This window comes from Gorilla gorilla, chromosome Y (genome assembly GCF_029281585.2).
Source record: "Gorilla gorilla gorilla isolate KB3781 chromosome Y, NHGRI_mGorGor1-v2.1_pri, whole genome shotgun sequence".
NCBI classification, from domain to species: domain Eukaryota; kingdom Metazoa; phylum Chordata; class Mammalia; order Primates; family Hominidae; genus Gorilla; species Gorilla gorilla.
In genome coordinates, this window is record NC_073248.2 from 32,975,554 (window position 1) to 32,997,475 (window position 21,922).

Sequence of the window (21,922 nt, forward strand, 5' to 3'; positions counted from 1 at the left end):
TTTCTATTCCATTCCAGTCCACTTTACTACATTCCATTCCATTCCATTCCATTCCATTCCATTCCATTCCATTCCAATCCATTCCATTCCATTACAATACATTACATTACATTACATTACATTACATTACATTACATTACATTACATTACATTACATTACATTACATTACATTACATTCCTGTTCCCTCCATTGAGTTCCATTCGAATCCATTCCATTCCACTCCACTCCTTCACATTCTGCTCCATTCTATTCCATTCCATTCCATTCCATTCCATTCCATTCCATTCCATTCTGTTCCATTCTGTTCTGTTCCATTCCATTCCATGAAATTCAGTTCCATTCCTCCCCATTCCATTCCATTCAATTCCATTCCACTTCACTCGTTTCCACTCCAATCCTCTGCACTCCCCTGCACTCAATTCCACTCCACTCCAACCCTTTCCACTCCACTCCATTCCACTCCACTCCATTCCAGTCCACTGCACTCCATTCCATTCCAGTGCACTCCACTCTACTCCACCCCAATCCACTCCATTCCACTCCAATCCACTCGATTCCACTCCACTCCATTCCACTCAAATCCATTCCATTCCACTTCAATCCTCTCTATTCCATTCCACTCCACTCCATTCCGTAAAATTCCACTCCATTCCACTCCATTCGACTCCACTTCATTCAATTCCATTCCTTCCCATTCCACTCCAATTCAATCCTCTCCATCCATTCCACTCCACCCCATTCCACTCCACTCCAATCCTCTTCATTCTATTCCACTCCATTCCACTCCACACCACTCCACTTCACTGCATGCCACTCCACTCTACTCCAATCCACTGTACTCCATTCAACTCCCTTTCATTCCATTCGAATCCACTCCAATCCACTCCACTCCTTTCCACTCCATTCCACTTGACACCTCTCCCCTCCACTCCATTCAACTCCACTCCACTCCTTTCCTCTCCATTCCAATTCACTCCCCTCCTTTCCATTCCACTCCAACCCACTCCACTCTGCTTCCTTCATTCCACTCCACTCTGCTTAATTCCATTCCACTCCACTCCACTCCACTCCATTCCATTCCACTCCATTCTACTCCATTCCATTCCATCCCATCCCATGCTTATTCCCTCCTCTACACGGCACTCCATTCCACTCCATTCCATTCCATTCCTTTCCATTCCATTCCATTCCATTATATTCCATTCCTTTTCACTCCATTCCACTGCAGTCCACTCTGCTCCATTCCACTCCATTCCATTCCAATATTTTCTTTTGACAGGATCTCACTCTGTCACCCAGGCAGGAGTGCGGTGGCACAATCACAGCTGACATATCATTTCACCATTCCATCCCATTCTCCTCCATTCCACTCCATTCCTCTCCACTCCACTCCACTCCACTGCACTCCATTCCATGCCATTCTACTCCATTCCACTCCATTCCTTTATTTCGACTAGATCTCACTGTGTCACTCAGACTGGAATGCAGAGTGACCAGCTTAGCTCACTTTTCATTCCACCATTCCATTCTGTTCCATTCTATTCCATTCGGTTTCATTGAATTGCATTCCACTGCACTCCATTCACTCCATTCCACTCCACTCCAGTCCATTCCATTCCAATCCGTTCCATTCCATTCCAGTCCGTTCCATTCCACTCAACTCAATTCCACTCCAATCCACTACACTCCATTCCATTCCACTCCACTGCATTCCATTCAATTTGACTCTCATCCATTCCATTCCATTCCGCTCCACTCCACTGCACTCCATTCCATTACACTCCACTAGATTCCATTCCAATCCAGACCATTCCATTCCGTTTCACTCCCTTCCTTTCCATTCCATTCCACCCCACCCCACTGCACTCCAATCCATTACACTCCACTACATTCCATTCCACTCCACTCCATTCCATTCCATTGCACTCCCATTCCATTCCACTCCACACCATTCCATTCAATTGCATTCCATTCCATTCCATTCATCTCCACTAAACTCCAATCCCCTCCACTCCACTATATTCCATTCCACTCCATTCCATTCCACTGAACTCCACTCCATTCCACTCCACTCAGTTCCACTACATTCCATTCCATTCCATTCCATTCCATTCCATTCCATTCCATTCCTCTCCACTCCACTCCACTCCACTCAATAACACTCCATTCTACTCCACTCTTCTCCATTCCAATTCATTCCTTTCCACTCCATTCCATTTCACTCCAATCCACTCCATTCAACTCCATTCCACTCCATTCCTCTCCTTTCTACTTTATTCCAGTCCATTCCTTTATTTCGACTGGATCTCAGTCTGTCACTCGACTGGGGTGCAGTAGCACAATCTTACCTCACATTTCATTTCCCCACTCCATTCCATTCCACTCCATTCCATTCCATTCCATACCATTCCATTCCATTCCACTACATTACACTGCAATTCACTCCACTCCACTCGACTCCACCCCAGTAAAATCGACTCAATTCCACTCCATTCCATGCCATTCCCCTCCATTCCATTCCATTCCACAATATTCCACTCCACTCCACTCCATTCCACACCATTCCACTGAATCTACTCCATTCTATTACAATCCACTACTCTGCAATCCACTGCACTCTACTGCACTCAATTCTTATCCACTTCACTACACTGCACTTCAGTCCATTCCAATCCACTCCACTCCATTCCACTCCACTCTACTTCACTGCCTTCCATTCCACTATACCTCACTTCACTCCACTCCCTTCCACTCCATTCCATTCCACTCCACTCCACTCCACTCCATTCCAGTTCACTCCACCCCACTCCATTCCATTACCTTCTACTGTAGTCCGATCCACTCCGCTCCACTCAACTCCATTCCATTTAGTTTCGCTCCGTTCCTTTCCATTGCATTCCACTCCACTCCACTACATTCTACTCCACTGCTTTCAATTCCACACCATTCCATTCCACTCCACTCCACTCCATTCCCATCCAATCCATTCCACTCTACTCCAATCCACTCCATTCCACTCCACCTTACTATTTTCGACTCCACTCCAATCCACTCTAGTCCAATGCACTGCATTCCAATCCATTACATTCCAGTGTACTCTGATCCACTCCATTCAACTCCACTACACTCCAATACTTTTGATCCCTTTCTGCCCTGTACCATTCTGTTCCATTCCGTTCTGTTCCATTCCATTCCATTCCACTCCACTGCACTCTAATCCTTTCCACTCTTCTCCACTCTATTCCACTCCACTCTGTTCCATTCCCTTCTACTCCATTCCTTTCAATTACCTCATTTCGACTGGATCTCACTCTGTCACCCAGACTGGAATTCAGTGGCACAATCTTAGGTCACTTTTCATTACTCCATTCATTTCCATCCCATTATTTTCCATTCAATACCATTCCACTCCACTCCTCACCACTCCACTCCACTCCATTCAATTGAATTCCATTCCATTCTGTTCCATTCCATTCCATTCCATTCTTTCCCTTCCATTCTATTCCATTCCATTCATTCCACCCATTCCATTGAATTCTACTGCACTCCATTCCACTCCACTCCATTCCACTCCATTCCAATCCATTCCAGTCCAGTCAATTCCACTCCACTCCATTCCATTCCATTTCTGGCCAATTCATTCCACTCCACTCCAATCCATTCCATTCCATTCAATTCCACTCCAATCCTTTCCATTCCACTCCATTCTACTCCATTCCACTCCACTCCACTCAAATCCAATCCACTACTCTACTCTCCATTCCACTCCACTCCATTCCATTTCACTCCACTCTATTCCATTCCAGTCCACCTCCTTCCATTCCACTCCATTGCATTCCATTTCATTCCTTTCCATTCCATTCCATTCCACTCCCGTCCATTCCGTTCCGTTCCACTCCATTCCATTCCATTCCATTCCACTCCATTCCATTCCATTCCATTCCACTCCAATCCACTAAACTCCACTACACTCCAGTTAATTCCACTGCACTCCTTTCCATTCCACTCCACTGCACTCCACTCCATTCCACTCAATTCCACTCCATTCCATTTCACTCCATTCCATTCCATTCTATTCTATTTCACTCCATTCCAGTCCCATCCACTCCACTCCAATACACTCCATTCTGCTTCATCTCATTTCACTCGACTCCACTACACTTCATTCCACTCAACTTCTCTACACTTCATACCATTCCAGTCTACACCACTCCATTCCACTTCACTCCACTCCCTCCCATTCCACTCCTTTCCATTCCATTCCACTCCATTCTACTCTACTCCACTTCATACCACTAGACTCCACTCCATTCCATTCCACTACATTCCATTCCATTCCACTCTTTGCATTCCTTTCCACTCCACTCATTTCCACTCCATTCCACCCCACTCCATTCCACTGAATTCCAATCCACTGCACTCCATTCCATTCCATTCCATTCCATTCCATTCCATTCCATTTTATTCCACTTCACTCCACTCCACTTCATTTTATTCCACTCCACTCCCCTCCACTTCAATCCATTCCATTCCACTCCATTCGGTTCCATTTCACTCCATTCCATTCATTGCATTCCTTACCATTCCAGTCCATTCAACTCCACTCCATTCTGCAATACTCCTTTCCACTACACTTTACTCTAGTCTCCTCCACTCAATTCCACTTCTCTGCACTCCAGTCCACTCCATTCCTTTCCATATCAATCCAATCCATTCCATTCCACTCCACTCGCTCCACTCTTTCCATTACAGTACACTACAGTCCATTCCACTACATTCCACTACATTCCACTTCACTCCATTCCACTCCATTCCATTTCACCTCACTCTTTTCCATTCAGTTCCATTCCATTCCATTGCATTACATTCCACATTTCTCCATTCCACTCTTCTCCATTCCATTCCACTCCATTGCACTTCGATCCACTCCATTCCACTCCACTCCACTCCACTACCTTTAAGTCCACTCCACTACATTCTATTCCACTTCACTCCATTCCATTCCACTCCACTCAATTCAATTCCATTCCACTCCATTCCACTGCACTCCCCTGCATAACACTCCACTCCACATCACTACACTCCATTCCTCTCCATTCTGGGCCATTACACTCCACTGCATTTCATTCCAACTCAATCCATTCCGTTCCATTCCATTCCATTCCACTGCACTCAACTCCATTCCATTATATTCCATTCCATTCCGTTCATTCACCTCCACTCCACTCCACTCCAATCCATTCCAATTCATTCCATTCCATTCCACTCCATTGAAATCCACTCCACTCAAATCCACCCCATTCCATTCCATTCGACTCCATTCCACTCCATTTCATTCCATTCCACTACACACCACTCCACTACACCCCATTCCATTCTACTCCATTTGATTCCAGTCCATTCCATTCTTTCTATTCCACTGCATTCCTCTTCATTCCATTATAATTCATTCCATTCCATTCCACTCCACTCCACACCATTCCACTCCATTACACTTCAATCCACTCCGTAACCCTCCACTCCGCACCACTACACTCCATTCTTTCCACTGTGGGCCGCTACACTCCACTCCATTCCATTCCACTCCACTCCATTTGAATACATTCCAAACCATTCTATTCCATTCCACTCCATTCCATTCCACTCCGTGACATTCCACTCCAATCCATTCCATTCCATTTCATTCCTTTCCAACCCACTCCACTACTCTCCACTCCATTCCATTCCATTTCATTCCATTCCATTTCATTCCATTCCATCTCATTCTATTCCACTCCATTTCATTCCATTCCATTCCACTCCATTCCACCCCCTTCCAATCCTCCCTACTCAACTCCACTCCATTCCACTCAATTCCACTCCATTCCATTCCATTCCACTCCATTCCATTACATTGTACTCCACTCCATTGAACTCCATTTCGCTCCACTGCACTTCACTCCACTCCATCCCATTTTACTCCACTCTATTCCATTCCATTCCACTCCATTACAATCCATCCCATTTCTTTCCATTTTAATCAATTCCACTCCATTCCATTACATTCTGCTCATTTCCACTACACTTCATTCCACTCCACTCCCCTCCATACAATTCCACTTCATTCCATTCCATTCCATTCCACTCCAGTCCACTCCACTCCATTCCATTCCACTGCATTCCATTCCACTCCATTCCCCTCCACTCCACTCCATTAAATTTCATTCCATTCCATTGCACTCAACTCCACTCCACTCCAATCCACTCCACTCCACTCCACTCCATTCCACTCCTGTACACTCCAATCCAGTCCATTCCACTCTATTCCATTCCACTCCACTCAATTCAAGTACTCTCCATTCCATTCCATTCCATTCCATTCCATTCCATTCCATTCCTTTCCATTCCATTCCACTTCACTCCACTTAATTCCACTCAACTACACTCTACTGCACTCCATTCCAATCCATTCCTCTCCACTCCTCTCCACTCCATTCCACTCCATTCCATTCCACTCTGCACAATTCCACTCTACTCCATTTCATTCCTTCCCATTCCATTCCACTCTTTTCCACTCCACTACACTCCATTCCATTCCATTCCACTATATTCAATTCCAATATTTACTTTCGACAGGGTGTCACTCTGTAGTTCTGGTTGGTTGTCATTGGCACAAGCTCAGCTCACATTTCACTTCACCATTCGAAACCATTTCATTCCATTCCATTCAACTCCATTCCATTCAATTTCACTGAACTCCATTCCACTCCACTCCACTCCACTCCACTCTGCCTCACTAGACTCCAATCCATTCCCTTCCATTCCACTCCATTCCATTCCATTCCTTTATTTCGATTGGATCTCATCTTGTCACCCACACTGGAGTGCAGTGACACAATTTTAGCTCATATTTCATTCCACTCCTCCATTCCATTCTATTTCATTCATTTCCAATCCATTCTATTCCATTCCATTCCATTCTATTCCATTCCATTCCATTCCATTGCATTCCATTCCTCTCCATTTCACTCCAATCCACTCCACTCCACTTCAGTCAATTCCACTCCATTCCACTCCATTCCATTCCATTCCTCTCCATTCCACTTCATTCCATTCCACTCCTCTCCACTCCAATCCATTCCACTACATTCCTTTCTATTCCTTTCCATTCCATTCCATTCCATTCCATTCCATTCCATTCCATTCCATTCCATTCCATTCCAATCCATTCCATTCCATTCCATTCCAATCCATTCCATTCCATTCCATTCCATTCCACTGCAATCCAATCCACTCCATTACATTCCATTCAACTCCATTTCATTTCACTCCACTCCACTGCACTCCATTCCATTCCATTCCACTCCTTTCCACTCCATTCCACTCCACTCCATTCCCCTGAATTTGATTTGATTTGATTCCATTCCATTCCATTCCATTCCATTCCATTCCATTCCATTCCATTCCATTCCATTCCATTCCATTCCATTCCATTCCATTGGATTCCATTCCGTTCCATTCCATTCCATTCCTGTAACCTCCATTCCTTTTCTGCTCCACTCCATTCCACTCCGTTCCATCCCACTCCACTTCATGCCACTTCATGCCACTCCACTCCACTCCACTTCACTCAACTACACTCCATTCCAGTCCACTCCATTCCCCTCTAATCCCTTCCATTCCATTCCACACCATTCCATTCCACTCCACTCCATTCCACTACATTTCACTCCACTCCACTCAATGACAATCCATTCCACTCTACTCGACTCTATTCCATTCCATTCCGTTCCACTCCATTCCACTCCTCTTCATTCCATTCCATTCCGCTCCACCCCTTTGAAATCCACTCAACTCCTTTTCTCTTCACTAAACTCCGTTCCACTCCACTCTGCTACTTTCCACTTCTCTTCCCTCCACTCTACTCCAATCCATTACTCTCCACTCTACTGCACTCCACTGTATTCCATTCCATTCCATTCCATTCCATTCCATTCCATTCCATTCCATTACACTCCATTACACTCCACCCCGCTCCACTCCACTCCACTCCATTCCACTCCATCCAACTCCATTCCACTGCATTACATACCATTCCACTCCATTGCACTCCAATCCACAGCATTCCACTCCTCCCTACTCCACTCCATTCCACTCCACTCCAATACATTCCACTCCACTCTACTACACTCCATTCCATGCAACTCCATTCCACTGTCTTCCACTCCACTCCACTCCTCTACATTACACTCCACTCCATTCCGTTCAATTCTTCTCATTTGACTCCATTCCTTTATTTTGACTGGATCTCACTCTGTCACCCTGAATGGAGTCTAGTTCCCCAATCTTCACTAAATTTGCATTTCTCCAATCTTTTCCATTCCATTCCCTTCCATTCCATTCCATAACATTCCATACAAATCTAATCCATTCCACTCCCTTCCCTTCCTGTCACTCCATTCCATTTCATTCCACTCCACTCTACTTCACTCTACTCCACTCCATCCTACTCCACTGCACTCCACTCCACTTCACTCCACTTCACTTCACTCCACTTCAATCCATTCCAACCCACTCCACTACATTCCAGTCCACACTTCTCCATGCCACAACACTACACTCCCTTCTACTCCATTCCACTCCACTCCATTCCACTGTCCTCTATTCCATTCCCTTCCACTCCACTCGATTTCATTCTTCTCCATTCCAGTCCTCTCCGTTTCACTCCATTCAACTACACTCCTCTCCATGCCACTCCATTCCACCCCATTCTGCTACACTACAGTGCATTCCTCTCCACTTCACTCCACTCCACTCTACTCCACTCCATTAAATTGCACTCCTTTCTATTCCATTCAATTCAATTCCATTCCATTCCGTTCCACTCCACTCCATTCCATTCCATTCCAATCCACTCCATTCCACTTCACTCCTTTCCACTCCAATCCATTCCATTCCATTCCACTCCACTCCATTCCTTTCTACTCCATTCCATTCCACTCCATTTTACTCCACTCCACTCCATTACAATCCCCTCCACTCCACTCCACAACTCTTCATTCCACTCCAATTCATTCCATTCCACTCCACTCCATTCCATTGCGCTACACTCCTTTCCATTCCTCTCGTTTCATTCCATTCCGTTCCATGCCATTCCAATCCACTCCACTCCACTCTAATCCATTTCACTTCACTCCTTTCCATCCCATTCCATTCCATGCCATTCCAATGCACTTCCCTCCATTCCACTCCACTCCACACCACTCCAATCCATTCCATTCCATTCCATTCCATTTCATTCCATTCCATTCCACTCCACGCCATTCCACTCCACCCCATTCCACTCCACTCCACTCCATTCCATTCCACTCCATTCCTATCTCTCTTTATTCCACATCTCTACATTTCACTACACTCCATTCAATTCCATTCTACTCCATTTCATTAAATTCCTTTATTTCGACTGTTTCTCACTCTGTCACCCAAAGTGGCGTCTAGTGGCTCAATCTTCACTCAAGTTTCTTTTCTCCATTCCTTTCCATTCCATTCCCTTACATTCCATTCCATACCATTCCATTCCACTCCATTCCATTCAACTCCCTTCACCTCCATTCCATTTCACTCCACTCCACTCCATCTCACTCCATTGCACTTCACTTCACTTCACTCCACTCCACTTCACTTCACTACACTTCACTCCATTCCAATCCACTACACTAAATTCCACTCCACATGCCTCCACTCCTCACCACTACACTCCACTCCCTTTTACTCCTCCACTCCACTCCATTCCACTCTCCTCCATTCCATTCCTTTCCACTCCACTCCATTTCATTCTTCTCCAGTCCATTCCTCTCCATTTCACTCCATTCAACTCCACTACTCTCCATGCCACTCCATTCACTCCATTCCACTACACTACACTGCATTCCACACAACTCCACTCCATTCCACTTGACTACACTTCATTAAATTGCACTCCTTTCCATTCCATTAAACTCCATTCCATTCCTTTCCACTCCACCCCATTCCACTCCTTCCTATCCACTCCATTCCACTCCACTCCATACCACTCCCATCCTTTCCATTCCAGTCCATTCCATTCCACTCCTCTCCATTCCATTCTTTTCCCCTCCATTCCACTCCATTTTACTCCACTCCACTCCATTACAACCCACTCCACTCCACTAAACTTCTTTCCACTCCAATCCATTCCATTCTACCCCACTCCATTCCATTGCACTACACTGCTTTCCATTCCACTCCTTTCATTCCATTCCATTCTATGCCATTCCAATCCACTACATTCCACTCTAATCCGTTCCACACCACTCCATTCCATCCCATTCCATTCCATGCCATTCCATTGCACTTCACTCCATTCCACTCTACTCCACACCACTCCACTCCATTCCATTCCATTACAATCCGCTCCATTCCACTCCACTCCATTCCACTCCACTCCACTCCATTCCATTCCACTCCACTCCATTCCATTCCATTCTGTTCCATTCCATTTCACTCCACATCATTCCATTCCACTCCACTCCATTCCACTCATCCCATTCCACTCCTCAGAATTTCATTCCGTTACACTCCATTCTACTCCACTCCATTCCACTCCACTCACGTCCATTCCACTCCATTCCATTCCATTGATTTCCATTCCATTCCATTCTATTCCATTCTATTCCATTCCACACCATTCCACTCCATTCCAGTCCTTAATATTCCACTCTTCTCCTCTCCCGTCCACTATATATCATTCCATCCCATTCCATTCCAATCCTTTCCACTCCATTGCACTCCATTTTTTCCTTTCCACTCCATTCCATAACAATATTTCCTTTCAACAAGATCTTACTCTGTACCCCAGGATGGAGGTCAGCGGCAGAGTCTCAGCTAACTTTTCTTTTCACTATTGCATTCTATTCCATTAGACTCCATTCCATAGCATTGCAATCCACTCCACTCCTCTCCATTCCACTACATTCCACTACATTCCACTCGATTCCTTTTCACTCCACTCTTTTCAATTCCACTCCATTCCACTGCACTCCTTTCTTTTCTACTCCATTTCATTCCATTCCTTTATTTCGACTGGATCTCACTCTGTCACCAAGAATGGAGTGCAGTGGTACAATCTTAGATCACATTTCATTTCACCACTCCATTCTATTATATTTAATTTTATTCCATTCCATTCCACTCCATTCCTCAACAATCGACTCCACTCCCCGCCACTGCACTCCTGTCAACTTCACTCCATTTCACTCTATTCCACTTCATTCAACTCTATTCCATTCCTTTCCAATCCGTTCAACTCCACTCCATTCCCCGTTATTCTAATCCACTCCTCTCCATTCCATTTCACCCCACTCCTCTCTACATCATTCCTTTCCACTTCATTCCACTCCTCTTCACTCCACTCCTCTTCACTCTATTCCAATGCACTCCACTCCATTCCACTCCAATATTCTCTTCTCCATTTCATTTCATTCCATTCCATTCCACTCCACTCCGCTCCACTCCACTGTCTTCCTCTCTATTCCACTCCATTCCACTCCATTCAATTCCACTCTACTCCATTCCATTTCACTCCACTCCCTGCACTCCACTACACTAAAGTCCACTTAAATCCACTCCATTCGACTCCAATGCAATCCACTCCAGTCCAATCCATTCCATTCCATTCCATTCCATTCCATTCCACTGCATTCCATTCCATTGTTTTCTTTTGGTAGTATCGCACTCTGTTACACAGGATGCATTGTAGTGTCACAATCACAGCTCACACTTCATTACACTATTCCATTCCATTCCATTCCATTCCACTCCATTCCGTTCCACTCAATTCCATTACACTCCCTCCACTACACTCCACTTCATTCCTCTCCACTCCACACCATTCCACTCCACTCCATTCTATTCCCCTCCAATCCATTCAATTCCACTGCACTCCAACCCACTCCACCCCATTCCACTCCGCTCCACTATGCTACAGTACAATCCTTTTCATTCCATTCTCATCCATTCTATTGCATTCCTTTATTTCGACTGCATCTTAATCTGTCAACCAGACTGGAGTGCTGTTGCAGAATCTTAGCTCACATTTCATTTCCCCATTCCATTCCATAGCATTCCATTCCATTCCATTCTTTTCCATAGCATTCCATTCCTTTCCATTCCATTCGACTTAATTCCAATCCAATCCACTACACTCCATTCCATTACACTCCACTCCAATCCATTCTATTCCGCCCCACTCCACTCCCCTCCATTCCACTCTATTCCAATTCACTCCTCTCCTCTCCACTTCACTCCATTCCACTCCACTTCACTCCACTCCATTCCATTCCATTCTATTCCAATCCATTCCACTCCACTCCATTCCATTCCACTCCACTCGTCTCCACTCCACTCCATTACATTCCATTACATTCCATTTCACTTCACTCTTATACCTTCCTCTAAATTCCACTCCACTCCACTCCGTTTCATTCCGTTCCGTTCTGTTCCGTTTCATTTCATTATATTTCATTCCATTCCACTCCACTATACTCCACTTCACTTCACTCCACTCCACTTCACTCCACTCCATTCCATTGAACTTCACTCCATTCCACTCCACTCCTCTCCATTCCATTCTATTCTTCTCCTTTCTGTACCATCCCTTTATTTCGACTTGATCTCACTGTGTCACCCAGACTGGAGTGCAGTGGCAGAATCTTAGCTCACGTTACACTTCTCCATTCCATTCCATTCTTTTCAATTCCATTCCATTCAATTCCAGTCCATTCTATTCCATTCCTTCCCTTCCAATCCGCTCAACTTAACTCCACTCCACTGTATTCCTCTGTATTCCGTTCTATTCCATTCCATTCCATTCCATTCCACTCCACTCCACTCAACTCCACTCCACTCCATTCTACTCCTTTCCACTCAACTCCACTCCAAACACTTCCTCTCCATTCCACTCCATTCCAGTTTGATCCACTCAATTCCATTCCACTAAACTCGACTCCACTCCACTCCATCCCACACCACTACATTCCGTTCCACTCCACTCCAATCCACTCCACTCAGTTCCACTGCACTACACTTGACTCCACTCCACTCCACTCCAATGCACTCCATCCCATTCCGTTCCAATCCACTGCTCTCCAATGCAATCCACTCAACTCTACTCCTCTCCACTCCACTTCGTTCCGTTCGGTTCCATTCCATTCCATTCCATTCCACTCCACTCCACTCCACTCCACTCCACTCCACTCCACTCCACTCCATTCCATTCCTTTCTACTCCTTTCCATTTCATTCCTTTATTTCGACTGGATATACCTCTGTCACGCAAACTGGAGTTCAGTGGCACAATCTTAGCTCACATTTCATTTCTTCATTCTATTCCACTCCATTCCATTCCATTCCATTCCATTCCATTCCATTTCATTCCATTCCATTCCATTCCATTCCATTCCATTCCATTGCCCTTCAACCCGATCCACTCAACTAAACTTCAGTACACTACACTCCGTTATGTTCCATTCCATTCCATTTCATTCCATTCCATTTCATTCCATTGCACTCCACTCTACTCCGCTTCACTCCACTCTACTCCATTCCATTGCACTTCACTCCATTCCACTCCACTCCTCTCCATTCTATTATATTCTTCTCCATTATATACCATCCCTTTCCTTCGACTGGATCTCGCTGTGTCACCCAGAGTGGAGTGCAGTGGCACAGTCTTAGCTCACGTTACATTTCTTAATTCCATTCCATTCCATTCCAGTCCAGTCCATTCTATTCTATTCCTTTGCATTCCACTCCACTCCACTCCACTGCATTCCTCTCCATTCCATTCTATTCCATTCCACTCCATTCCGTTCGCTTCCACTCCACTCCACTCAACACAACTCAACTCCACTTCATTACACTCCTCTCCACTCCACTCCACTCCAAAAGCTTCCACTACATTCCATTCTAATCCACTCTATTCCAGTTTCATCCACTCCCCTCCATTCCACTCCACTCCACTCCAGTCCACTCATGTCCTCTCCACTCGACTCTACTCCACTCCACCTCATTCCATTCCATTACATTCCACTACACTCTAATCCATTCCACACAAATGCATTCCACTCCACTCCATTCTGTCTAGTTCCATTTCATTTCCCTCCTTTCAATTCCATTGCATTCCATTCCGTTCCATTCCATTCCACTCCACTAAACTCCACTCCATTCCACAACACTCCATTCCATTCCACTCCATTCCTTCCCACTCAACTCCATTCCCCTCCACTCCACTCCTTTCCACTCCATTCCTTTCTACTCCACTACACCCCACTACTCTCCAGTCCACTGCACTCCACTCGACTCCAATCCACTCCATTCCAATGCACTCCTTCCCATTCTGTTCCAATCCACTGCTCTCCAATGCACTCCACTCAACTCTACTCCACTGCACTCCGCTTAATTCCTTTCAGTTCCATTCCATTCCGTTCCATTCCTTTCCATTCCATTCCACTCCAGTCCCCTCCACTCCACTCCACTCCATTCCATTCCACTCCACTCCATTCCATTCCACTCCACTCCATTCCATTCCTTTCTACTCCGTTCCATTCCATTCCTTTATTTTGACTGGATATCACTCAGTCACCAAGACGGGAATGCAGCGGCACAATCATAGCTCACATTTCATTTCTCCATTCCATTCCACTCCATTGCACTACATTCTATTCCTTTCTCTTCTACTCCATTTAAATATATTCCAATCCATTCCATTCCACTCCACTCCTCTCCATTCTACTCCACTCCATTCCATTCCACTCCACTCGACTCCATTCCACTCCACTCAAATCCTTTCATCTCCTATCCATTCCATTCCACTCCATTTCACTCCACTCAATTCCACTCCACTCCAATCCATTCCATTCCATTCCCTTCCACTCGTCTCTACTCCACACATTCCAATTTACATTATTCCGCTCCACAACACAACATTCCTTTCCATTCCATTCGACTCCATTCCATTCCATTTATTTATTAAGACTGGATCTCACTCTGTCACCCAGACTGGAGTGCAGGGGCACAATCTTTGCTCACATTTCATTTCTCCATTCCATTCCATTCCATTCCATTCCATTCCATTCCATTCCATTCCATTCCATGCCATTTCATTCCGGTCCACTCTATTACATAGCATTCCGTTCCACTCCAAACCACTCCACTCAACTCCAATCCACTCCTTTCCACTCCATTCCATTCCATTCCACTCCATTCCATTCCATTCCACTCCATTCCATTCCATTCCATTCCACTCCACTGCACACCACTCCATTCCAACCCACGTCACTCCAGTCCATTTCACTCCATTCCACTCCATTCATTTCCACTCCGCTCCATTCCACTCGACTTCACTGCAATCCATTTGACTCCGTTACACTCCATAGCACTCCACTCCACTCCATTCCATTCCATTCCATTCTACTCCACTCCAATCCATTCCACTCTGCTCCACTGCATTCCTTTACAGTCCATACTATTCCACTCCATTCCGCTCCGTTCCATTCCACTGCACTCCATTCCATTCCATTCCACTCTTTGTTTTGACAGGTTCTCCTTCTGTCACACGGGACGTAGCACAATGGCACAATTTCAGAACACATTTCTTTTCACCATTCCATTCTGATCCATTCCACTCCACTCCCCTCCACTCCTTTTCACTACACAATCTCAGCTCACATTTTCATTTCACCATTCCATTCCATGCCATTCCATTCCATTCCATTCCACTGCATTCCATTCCACTGTATTCCACTCCACTCCACTCCACTCCAATCTATTCCATTCCATTTCATTCCTTTCTATTCCATTCAAATCCATCGCATTCCACTAGACTGCATTCCATTCCATTCAACTCCACTTCATGCCATTCCACTTCACTCTATTATACTCCACTTCCCTCCACTCCATTCCACTCCACTCCACTCTTTTCCATTCCATTCAATTCCATTGTATTCCATTCCACTCGACTCCATTACACTCCATTCCTTTCCACTCCATTCCAAACCACTCCACTTCATTCCACTCAATTCCACACCACTCCACATTATTCCACTCCAATACACTACACTACACTTCATTCCACTCCATTCCTTTCCATTTCACGCCACTCCATTCCATTCCACTCCACTCCATTCCATTCCGTTCCATTCCACTCAACTCCACTCCACTCCGCACCATTCCACTCCACTCCATTCCATCCCATTGCATTCCATTCCCTTCCCTTCCACTCTTCTCGACTCCACACCACGCCACTGCATTTCATTCTATTCCATACCATTCCACTTCAGTCAACTCCATTCCATTCCACTCCATTCCACTCCATTCCATTCCATTCCACTCCATTACATTCCTCTCCACTCCCCTACACTCCATTCCCCTCCACTCCATTCCACCCCACTCTATTCCATTCCATTCCATTCCACTGCACCCCATTCTATTCCAGTCCATTCCATTCCACTCCACTCTAATACACTCCATTCCACTATAATCCACTCTACTCCACTCCACTCCACTCCAGTCAATCCCACCCCATTAGAATCCTTTGCAGTGCATTCCGTTCCATCCCACTCTATTAAACTCCATTCCACTCCATTCAACTCCAATCCACTGCATTCAACTCCATTCCTCACAATTCCTTTCCATTCCACTCCAATCCACTCCTTTCCACTCCAATCCACAACTCCCCACTTCACTCCTTTCCATTCCATTTCAATTCATTCCACTGCACCCCACTACAGTACTTTCCACACCATTTCACTCCCCTCTGCTTCACTCAATTACAATCGACACAACCCCCTTCCACTCCCCTCCACTCCACTTTATTCCATTCAACTTCATTCCACGCCAATCCACTCCAACCTACTCCCTTCTGCTCCATTCGGTTCCATTCCATTCCACTCCACTGCATTCCATTCCAATCCACTCCTCTATATCACATTCCTGTCCATTCCATCCCATTCCACTACATGCCACTCCGCTACACTTCACTACAGTACACTACACTGCATTCCACTCCACTCCACTCCACTCCATTCCATTCTACTCCATTCCATTCCACTACAGTCCATTCCATTCCACACCCTTCCATACCAATCAACTCCTCTGTGTTCCACTCTGTTCCACTCCTTTCAACTCCACTCCATTCCTATCCCTCCATTCCACTCCACTGCATTCCATTCCATTCCATTCCATTCCATTCCATTCCATTCCATTCCATTCCATTCCATTCCACTCCATTCCATTTCACTCCACTCCACTCCATTCCATTCCATTCCATTCCATTCCATTCCATTCCATTCCATTCCATTCCATTCCATTCCATTCCTTTACACTCCACTTCACTCCACTCCACTCCACTCCACTCCACTCCATTCCATTCCATTCCACTCCACTCCACTCCACTCCACTCCACTCCATTCCATTCCATTCCATTCCACTCCACTCCATTCCTCTCCATTCCACTTTATTCCACTCCTCTCCGCTCCATTCCTCTCCACTCCATTCCACTCCAATCTATTCCACTCCACTCCATTCCATTCGACTCCCCTCCACTCCATTCCACTCAACCGCATTCAAATAGACCCCACTCCATGGCATTCCTTTCCATTCCACTCCATTCCACTCCATTCCATTCCACTCCACTCCATTCCATTCCAGTCCTTACCATTACACTCCATTCCATTCCACTCCATTACACTCCCCTCCATTCCATTCCGTTTTATTCCACTCCACTGCATTCCATTCTATTCCATTCCACTCCACCCCATTCCACTCCATTCCAATACATTCCACTCCCCTGCATTCCAATACATTCCACTCTACTCGTTTCCGCTCTATTCCTTTTCACTCCACTCCACTCCATTAAACTCCAATCCATTCTGTACCATTCTACTCCTTTCCATTCTATTCCTTTATTTCGCCTGGATCTCACTCTGTCACCCAGAATGGAGTTTGGTGGCACAATCTCAGCCCACATTTCATTTCACCATTCCATTCCATTCCATTCCATTCCATTCCATTCCATTCCATTCCATTCCATTCCATTATATTCCACCACAATCCGTTCTATTCCTCTCCATTCCACTCCACCCCATTTCACCGCATTCCATTCCATTCCACTCCACTCCACTCCACTACACTACAGTCCTCTCCATTCCATTCCATTCCATTCCATTCCATTCCATTCCATTCCATACTACTCAATTCCATTACACCTCATCCTATTCTATTCAATTCCATTCCATTCTACTTCACTCCACTCCACTCCATTGCATCTCATTCTATTCCATTCCACTCCTTTCCATCCACACCACTCCACTCTGCTCCCTTTCAATCCACTGCATTCCATTACATTTCATTCCACTACTCGCCATTCCACTCCACTCTACTCCATTTTGCTGCACTCCATTCCATGCCAATCCACTACATTCCATTCCACTCCATTCCATTCCATTCCTTTGCATTCCATTCCACTTCACTTCGTTTCATTCCACTCCACTCCATTCCACTCCAGTCCACTGCATTACACTTCATTGCACTCCACTCCATTCCATTTAACTCCACTCCATTTCAATCCATTAAAATCCTCTCCATTTCACCCCATTGCACTCCATTCCACCCCACTCCACTACACTCCTCTACACCCAACCTCATTACATTACATACCATTCTACTCCTTTCCATTCTATTCCTTTATTTCGACTGGATCTCACTCTGTCACCCAGGCTGGACTGTGTTGGCACAATCTCGGAACACATTTATTTTCACCACTCCATTCCATTCCATTCCATTCCATTCCATTCCATTCCATTCCATTCCATTCCATTCCATTCCATTCCACTGCATTCCATTCCATTATGTTCCACCACAATCCATTCTATTCCTCTCCATTCCACTCCAATACATTGCTCCCCATTCCATTACATTCCACTCCACTCCTCTCCATTCCGTTCCATTCCATTCCATTCCATACTACTCAATTCCATTTCACCTCATTTTATTCCATTCAATTCCATTCCATTCCACTCCACTCCCTTCCACTCCATTCCACTCCACTCCATTGCATCTCATTCCATTCCATTCCACTCCATTCCATCCACTCCACTCAGCTCCCTTCCAATCCACTACATTCCATTCCATTTCATTCCATTACTCTCCATTCCATTCCACTCCACTCCATTCCATTCCACTTTACCCCATTCCATTCCATTCCATTCCATTCCATTCCATTCCTTTCCATTCCATTCCATTCCACTCCACCTTATTCCATTCCACTCCACAAAATTTCACTCCATTCCACTCCATTCCACTAAACTAATTTCCACTCCACTCCCCTCCACTCCACTGCATTCCATTCGTTTTCGTTCCATTCCTCTCCACTCCATTTCATTACATTTCTTTCCATTCCTTTCCACACTATTGCACTCCATTCCACTCCATTTGATTCCTTTCTACTCCATTCCATTCCATTGCTTTATTTCGAATAGATGTCAATCTGTCACCCAGACTGGTGTGCAATTGCACAATCTTAGCACACATTTCATTTCATCACTCCTTTCCATTCCATTCCATTCCAATCCATTCCATTCCATTCCATTCCATTCCATTGTACTGTATTCCATTCCACTCCTCTACATTCCACTTCATTCCACTGCAATCCACTCCATTCCATTCTTTCCACTCCATTCCACTCCAACCCTTTCAACCTAACTCCATTCCACTCCATTCCATTCCTTTCCACTCCATTGCATTCCACTACATTCCAGTCCACTCCACTCCATTCCATTTCACTCTACTTTTTTACACTCCATTCTACTCCTCTCCATTCCACTCCAAGGCACTCCACTCTACTTCACTCCATTCCAATCCACTCCTTTCAATTGGATTCCATTTCACTCCACTCTACTATCCTCCGCTCAACAGGATTCCACTCCATTCCACTCCATTCCATTCCACTCCACTCCACTCCCCTCCATTCTGGTCCACTCCATTCCACTCGATGCCACTAAAATCCATTCCAATCCATTCCATTCCATTGCACTCTGATCCACTCTAATCAACTCTGCTCCACACATCTTCGTTCCATTCTTTCTGTTCCATTCTGTTCTATTCCATTCCATTCCATTTCACTCCAATCCAATCCACTCAAATACACCGAACTCCATTGCACTCTACTCCATTCCACTCTACTCCACTCCATTCCTCTCCACTCCTTTCCACTCCACTGTATTACATTACATTCTACTTCATTCCATTCCATTCCTCTGTTTTGAATAGATCTCACTCTGTCACCAGACTTAAGTGCACTGGCACAATATTAGGTCACATTTCATTTCTCCATTCCATTCCATTCCATTCCATTCCATTGCATTCCTTTCTACTCGATTCAATTATATTCCACTCCATTCCATTTCATTTTGTTCCACTCCATTCCCTTCCATCCCGGCCCACTCCACTCCATTCCATTCCACTGCACTTCGCTCTGCTACATTCCACTCCAATCTACTCCACTCCACTCCATTCCACTCCAATCCACTCAATTCCACTCCACTCCACTCCATTCTATTCCACTCCATTCCACTCCACCCCATGCCACTTCATTTCATTCCATTCCATTCCATTCCATTCCATTCCATTCCAGTCCACTCACTTCCATTCCACTGCACTCCATTCCACTACATTCTACTCCATTCCACTCCACTCCACTCCAATCCACTGTACTACACTATATTCCATTCCACTCCACTCCATTCGATTTTGCTGCACTCCATTCCATGCCACTCCACTCCATTCCATTCCGTTCCATTCCTTTCAATTCCATTACTTTCCATTCCACTCCACTCTCTTTCATTCCAGTCCACTCCATTCCACTCCAGTCCAATCCATTCCAGCGAATTGCATTCCACTCCATTCCATTTCAATCCAGTCCATTTCAATACATTGCAATCCACTCCATTTCTCTCCCTTCCACTCAACTCCACTACACTCCTCTCCACTCCACTCCATTCCATTCCACTCTACTCCCCTCCACTCCATTCCCCTCCACTCCATTCCACTCCACTCCATTCCATTCCATTCCACTCCACCCCACTCTATTCCACTCCATTCCATTCCACTCCACTCCTATACAATCCATTCCACTCCATTCCACAACAATCCAATCTACTGCACTCCACTCAAGTCAATTCCACTCCATTTGACTCCTTTGCACTACATTCCATTCCATTCCACTTCATTAAACCCCATTCCACTCCATTCAACTCCAAACCACTTCATTTCACTCCATTCCTCTCAGTTCCATTCCATTCCACTCCAATCTAATCCTTTCCAATCCAATCCAAACCACCCCATTTCAATCCATTCCACTCCATTTCATTTCACTACACTCCACTCCACTACACTACCTTCCACTCCATTTCACTCCACTCCTCTTCACTCAATTACAATCAACACAACTCCCTTCCCCTCCACTCCACTCCACTCCATTCCATTCAACTTCTATTCACGCCAATCCACTCCAGTCTATTCCCTTCTCCTCCATTCCTTTCCATTCTATTCCACTTCAATGCATTCCATTCCACTCAACTCTATTACACTCCATTCCAGTCCATTCCACCCCATTCCACTCCATGCTACTTCACTACACTTCACTACAGAACACTACACTCCATTCCACTCCACTCCACTCCACTCCATTCCATTCTACTCCGTTCCACTCCACTGCACTCCACTCCACTCCATTGGACTACACTCTATTCCATTCAATTCCACTCCACTCCACTCCACTCCCCTCCACTCCATTCCATTCCATTTGACTCCACTCCATTCCACTACTGTCTGTTACACTCCACTCCAATCCAGTCCACTCCACTCCAA